We start from the raw sequence: 7,500 nt of genomic DNA, 5'->3' as shown, positions 1-7,500 counted from the left end.
AACACAAAAGGAATTAGAGAAAGGGGGACATTCATGGCAGAGTATAAGTACAGAAGCGAAAAATTATGCGACATGGAATTCAATTATAAGTGGCCTATACTCAGCGTTGGAGGGTTAAAGGCAAGGAAGAAGAAGTCCTTTAATTAATCATTACACAAAATAATAATGTAAGCCTTAAAGTTTTAGCACTTCAAGGAATATTCATTCTTTCATCAGAGAAGGCTTACAAATAAACTGTGGCTTTCAGTTCACACTTGCAAAACAACAGATGCTAAGAAGTTGAAAATCATGAAGATGAAAGTAAAAATCACCTTCCCTTACATACCACCTCCACCCAAACACACCCACACACCCACATCAATACACATACACACTATTTGCTGCTGGCTTGAATAACTGAAAGACACATGAATAAAAGTGATCTGCAATATAACAGCCTGTCAGTGCATTACTTAAATAAGTCAAATATATTTACACTTTGGCAAGACAATATTTTGATCTGTTTTTGGTCAATATTCCTCTATTTAGCCACCAGTATAGGAAATTTTCTTATATCAACACCAATTCAGGTCACAATACAACTAAGAATATTTCACTTACTGAGAGTACCTAAGAGTTGGCACCAGTTCAGGACTGTTCTCATGCTAATCATTATCAGCTGAATTCAATGTATTAGTAGAATTGGCCTCATTGAAAAAAAAAAAAAAAAGAAAAAAGAAAAAGAAAAAAAGCTGAGAGGATGGGGAGAGGGGTGGAAAAAAAAAGGTGTATAGTAAGTTACAAGAATAATAAGAGAAATATTAATAGATAGTTATTTAATCCTATAGAATCACAAACTTCAAAGTAGCATAGCTAAGAGTATAGTGACATCAAATTTTTATACTATCAACCCACACGTGTGGGAATATTTACAGAACTGTCAGCCATTTTAACAATAACATACAGCAAACCAAAGTTTGTAACATCTAAGAACTATTTTCAATTGGATGTTGGCATTCTCAGATTCAAACACACACACACACACACACACACTCAATCTCTCTCTCTCTCTCTCATACAGTCTCTCTCTCTCTCTCTTTTTCACACACACACACATACATACATACATACATACATACATACATGCATGTACAGAATTTCAATGTCATGAAAATATGCAAAAAAGAAAGAAAAAATTGTTTAAGAAAGTATCTTTTATTTTTAAGTTAGCTGTAAATTTCCCGAAATAAAATTTTCATATCTAAACAATATCAGAAAATAAACATTAAGGAGAAAGAAAAATTCTTTGAAGATGCCAAATATATATTCCAATATTTTGAATAATTGAAGTTTTTTTTTCTCACTGACACTTTCAACTGAAGACTGACAGAAAACAATTTGAACATAATGTGTCAAATATACATATATATATATACATATATATATATATATATATATATATATATATATATATATATATATATATATATATATATATAAATATATATATATATATATATATATATATATATATATATATATATATATATATATATATATATATATATGTATGTATGTATGTATGTATGTATGTATGTATGTATGTATTAATTATCAACTGATGAAACCTATGCACACATACAATTGTACACACAAACACTCAAGTTGCATACAGATACATCTATGCAGTGTTTGGGTTATTCCTCTACATTACAAAAAGTGAGCAAGTACGACCAATAAACCCAACATATAAAACTTGCTGGAAAAGATAAGCACGGTGATGTTTATAGCTCCATATTTTAATTCTATTACGTTCTATATTGATGTTTACGTATTCTTCAGAGGTGCAGGCATGGCTGTGTTGTTGAGAAGCCCACTTTGCAACCGCATGGTTTTAGATTCAGTTCCACTGTGCAGCACCTTGAGTAACTGTAGTCCTGAGCCAACTTAATGCCTTGGGAGTGAATTGAGTAGATGGAAACTATGTGGAATCCCATCACACACACACATATAGAATAAGGACTTAGTACTTTAGTAACTTGGGTTTCAAGGGTCTGCAACTATTAAGCATTCCATCAAACAAACCTCAGAGATTTGAGAGGTGTAGATGTGGAAGTCTCCAAAGACCTCCACATCTAAACTTCTTTTATCTGAGGTACCAACTTTATCTGAGGTACCAACTTTATCTGTGGTACCAACTTTATCTGAGGTACCAACTCTGTCCAACTTGCTACTTCACCAGAAACAATACAGAAAAGAAACTCAATCACATTGAAAAGGTAGCTCACAAAAGGTAATAAATTCCTCTAACCAAACCACACAGAACAACAAATTAAAATCATCTCTAATCACCTCAAATCAACAAGGCTACTAGTTCTGACTGTATTTCCTTTATTACTCTCAGACAATGCATTCTATAATTCCTCTCTCTCTCTCTCTCTCTCTCTCTCGCTCGCTCATCTCTCTCCCTTAACAGATCTTTGTCCTGATTTTTGGAAACCTGTTACAGTATGTCCTATTTTCAAAAAGGGGAAGTTTCTGACCACTAACTATTGACCTTATTACACTCACTTTGAATATCTCATTTTCGTTCATCTTTATGTTCTGAGTTCAAATTCCACAAAGGTCAATTGAGCACTGGCGTCAAAGTAATCAACGTAGTCCCTCCCCAAAATTTGCTAACCTAGTGCCAAAATTTGAAACAAATATCTCAAGTGAGACATTTTGGGACCATTTATCTGCCATCATTGATTCAACACTGACTTAACATCAGATGTCGCAATGAATTTTATCGTTTTCTTTCCCACCTCTCTCTGTTAATGTGTGTGAGCATATATCTCTATGTGTAAGTGTTTATGTCAATCGTGTCCAATTAATAAATCATGTCTCCCTCTTTCCCTCACTCATTCACCATTTACATCGTGGGTTTCCCAATCCCTTCCATTACTGTTTTATTCTGGTGAGTGGACCCCTACATAGAAACCTCTTTATGCAAAATATTAGAGAAAAGAACCTAGCTGTTTCATGCAAATATTAACAAAAACATACATCAAAAGCAAAATTTTTTCAGGGGCCCAAAAAATATTATCATGGATCCACAATTTACTATTTTGTTGAGTGGACCCCAAAAGCCTTATATGGACTATCAAGGCCCATACAGACCCCAGTTGAGAACCACTGATCGACATGCACACGCATGTGTGTGTGCATGGTGCGTGTGTATTGTATGTGTGCGTGTGTGTGTGTGTTAGTATGCCTCAAGTGCCAAACTGTGCTGTCGCAAAAACAGGTTCGATGTCCAACCTGTTTTACCAAACCATCAACATCCTAACAGCCTTGCACAGTTGCTTAAATCTATTCTCCAACACCATCAGTCCCCTTCCCTTGTCACTAACCCCATGTGCAGCTTCCATAAAACTAAGACCTAATGGAGACTTGATCTCAAGCACTTGAGAAATTTGGCAAAAACAAGGTTGTTTCACTTGGCATCGCAAAAACATTCAACCATGTCTGGCATGAGAATCTCCTAGCTAAACTACTTATGGAATCGATATAACTTGATTTTTTGAATTGGAAACTTCCTGTCGGATCACACCATCACAGTTTGCAGCAATAAAGCTCTCTCTCTTTCTCTCTCTCTCTCTCTCTCTCTCTCCGACATCAATACCCTATCAACTTTGATCTACCCAACGGTTCAGTTCTGACCCCTCTCACACACACACGCACTTCAAATCTCTTCTGTATACCAATGATCTTTTTTGTCATCACCTCCAACAACACCCACTCCAATGCAGGTATTACCACCCACCCTTAATTCTTTTCTGACCTTTCGTGCAAACAGACATCATCCATATGCACTTCATGCCATTTTTCAATGAATACATTGTTATTCCATAATCATTACCGTCAGCACGCCGGGCGAAATGCTTAGCATTATATTTCATCTGTCTTTACGTTCTGAGTTCAAATTCTGCCGAGGTCCACTTTGCCTTTCATCCTTTTGGGGTCGATAAATTAAGTACCAGTTGCGTACTGGGGTTGATCTAATCAACTGGCCCCCTCCCCAAAAATTTTGGGCCCTGTGCCTAGAGTGGAAACAAAAAAATAATTACTACCATCATCATTATTATCTAACATCCATTTTCCATGCTGGCATGAATTAGATGGCTGACAAGAGCTGGTGAGCCAGAAGACTGCACCAGCTCCAATATCTACCTAGTGTGGTTTCTACAGCTGGATGCCATTCCAAATCCCACATCCTATAGTGTACTGGGTGCTTTTACATGGCACCAGTACCTGTGAGGTTACCAACTAGCTCACAAGACAAGACCTCTCAATTTAGTGGGGACACTGAAGGAGGTAGCTTTATGTCAGGTGATGAGAGGTTAATGCAGTGGTTGTCAACCAGGGTCCATATAAGATTTTGTACTTAAAAATTATGCCCAAAGAATTGGTTATATTTCTACAATACACAAAATATCTCTGTTACTCTATTACAAGTTTCAGTCATTTGACTGTGGCCATACCGGAGCACCACCTGTAGTCGAACAAATCGACCCCAGGACTTAGGTTTTGTAAGCCTAGTACTTATTCTATCAGTCTCTTTTGCTGAACCACTAAGTTTCAGGGACATAAACACACCAACATCGGTTGTCAAGCAATGGTGGGGGGGACAAACACAGACACAAAGACACACACACATAAATACATATACATGTGTGTGTATATAAATGACTGAAACAAGTAAAAGAGTAAAAGAGTAAATAACATAAGTTAGAAAGAAATTCACTTATGGTAAGAAAGGGGAATCTAAAAAGAAAATGAAACAAGTCGTCAAACAGCCCACTCCGAGAATACTGACGATGTAAATTGGGATATAGATATTATTTTTGGCATCTAATGAAAAAGATTTCCTTCAAGAGCTATTTCCAGAGTGGTAGGAGACAAAAGCTGAATTCGATTCAATTAATTGATTTTATTATATTCCACCCCTCTTCTCATTGGTTATTCTTTAATTTTATTAGAATTATAGAACATGTCTTTGGCTCATTGATAGAGAAGATATATGATGAAAATAAACAACATAAATTCATAAACAAGTTTGCTTCTCTTTTTTTAAATTGTTTCGAACATTATAGGGGGGGGGGGAAGAAAAAAAGTTACTAAATGCCAAGAACAACAACGAGAATTCTATTTACAGAGCAAAATTTAAAAATCTATGTTGCAGCACAAATCAGACTCCTTGCAGAGCGCTTCCGAAAATAGGGTGGTAACTTTTTTTTTTTTCTTTGTATTTTTGAAGTTATAATAAATATTGTATATGCAAAGACAAACGAATGCAAAATAAATATATAATTAACACTGGGTTGGAAAACAAATAATTTAATAGTAAATTTTCATAAACCAAGATGAAGTATTGCATTATAAATAAACTGATTTAGATCAAATGCCAATATGAATATATTAAAATAAAAAGTATATAAAGTCACTGACTTGCTCATTCTAATTCATTCTTTTGAAAGAAGTAAATAAATTTTGTGTATGTGTGTGTGTGTCTATATATATATATATATATATATATTGATAGAAAAGGTAAGACAATAAAAGAAAGAAAGAGACCTCGATATTATGTAAATAGAGGAATTTATCTGTAAATAATGTGACAATTATTCAGTACCCATGATAAAACTCTGAGTTTCGGATGCCAGGGTGGAAACGCACACTGCCATCTCTTCAGTTATCTGGCCATCGAAGATATATAGATATATAGATATATGCATATAATGTTGCCTTGAGGAACATTATAGAAATAGGGAAGTTGTAAAGGACCAAAGCTTCTGCTTTAAATAAGCAAATACCTGTGAGTGTGTACATATTTCTACATATAATGTACACACACACACACACACACACACATTTATAGGTTTGCATCCTTGTATACAGGATACAAAAAGTACTCTTTTTAATATTTACACAACTTGCAGAATCAGAGAAATGGTCTATATATATAGGCGTAGGAGTGGTTGTGTGGTAAGTAGCTTGCTTACCAGCCACATGGTTCCGGGTTCAGTCCCACTGCGTGGCACCTTGGGCAAGTGTCTTTTACTATAGCCTCGGGCTGACCAAAGCCTTGTGAGTGGATTTGGTAAACGGAAACTGAAAGAAGCCCGTCGTATATATGTATGTGTGTGTGTGTGTTTGTATGTCCCCCCAACATTGCTTGACAGCCGATGCTGGTGTGTTTACGTTCCCGTAACTTAGCTGTTCAGCAAAAGAGACCGATAGAATAAGTACTAGGCTTACAAAGAATAAGTCCTGGGGTCGATTTGCTCGAATAAAGGCGGTGCTCCAGCATGGCCACAGTCAAATGAGTGAAACAAGTAAAAGAGTATATATATTGAATGATATGGTACTAAACCATTTGGTAACATCTTAGACATGTTTTGAGAATGGAAACTTTCAAGTGAATTAAAAATCGAGATTAAATCCTTCTTACTTCCGTCTCAGCTGTATACCTAACCAAACACAAGAAGATGCCCTACTTTAGTTATGAAAGTCAGTGGCAGTCAATTCAAACTGGTTCAACTTCACTAGCGCCATATGAAGAGCCGACTGATCTATCAACAAACAAGACAAAAACTCAAAACTTAGCAACCTAGTTGGTAAAGATATTACAATCTACACAGACGCACGCTTCTAGCTTTATACAGATACTATAACAATACGTTATAAGATATTGAATCTATTTTCATTCTATATCGACCACTTTGTTAATTTAACCATTCTTTTTCCGATGTTGAAAAATAAAATTATTTGAGAGAATTCTTAAATAATCAAATAAATTATGTATTAATAGTTTGCAATTCCAAATGTTAAGTTAATTTAGATGTATGTTCTTCAAATAGGAAAACAAAACAAAACAAAAGACGTAGCAACACCATGTTAGATTCTACATAAATACAACAGGATATATTGATTGGCGTGTCTGTGTAAAATATTAAGGCTTGTTGAGTTAATAAAGCATTGAAGCATGAAAGAGAACCAGTTTGTTAAGGACAGTAATACTAGCAAGATACAAATAAAAATAAAAATAAAAAAAGCAAAAGCTATTCAAAGGGAAATAACCTCTTTCTTATCAGATATCACTGATAGCCTGAATAATTTTGGTTAAACTTTTAATTACTGGTTTTCATTAATTCAGTATCTGAGGAATGAAAGTATCAAAGTCTAAACATAAGGGGAGAGGGTGAGATATTTATATTTTATTTATTATGTATAAGAAATTTCTAGGTTGGTAGAAGGTCGATGGCTTCTGAAAACACTCAAAACATTTCATAAACAAAAATAACTATAGAAATGAAGTTTTGTATAAAAAGGTATATGTTTTGCTCTCTTAGCTTTATTCCAACCAAAATGATTATCGAAATACATAAAATATATTTGAAAAGCTTTTCATATGAAAAGAGACCATAAAAAAGAAAACTACTACAGAGCAAAACGTAGCACGTGGTCTCATGAGAG

The 7,500-nt window shown here is 34.8% G+C and overlaps 1 protein-coding gene and 1 long non-coding RNA gene across 13 annotated transcripts in view; one reads left to right on the top strand and one right to left on the bottom strand.

Moving 5' to 3' along the window:
* The window catches only part of LOC149133984 (uncharacterized), an 8,167-nt gene extending 7,380 nt beyond the window's left edge, over positions 1 to 787 (top strand). Inside the window, exon 2 of the long non-coding RNA XR_016243031.1 lies at positions 1 to 787. This exon is cut by the window's left edge and continues 1,870 nt beyond it. This is a non-coding gene — a long non-coding RNA (uncharacterized LOC149133984).
* LOC106879997 (uncharacterized) overlaps positions 1 to 7,500 on the bottom strand; it is a 319,599-nt gene that overhangs the window by 273,470 nt on the left and 38,629 nt on the right. The window lies entirely within an intron of this gene.

This window comes from Octopus bimaculoides, chromosome 9, assembly GCF_046866305.1.
Source record: "Octopus bimaculoides isolate indiv1 chromosome 9, ASM4686630v1, whole genome shotgun sequence".
NCBI classification, from domain to species: Eukaryota; Metazoa; Mollusca; class Cephalopoda; order Octopoda; family Octopodidae; genus Octopus; species Octopus bimaculoides.
This window is presented reverse-complemented; position numbering and strand designations above follow the sequence as displayed.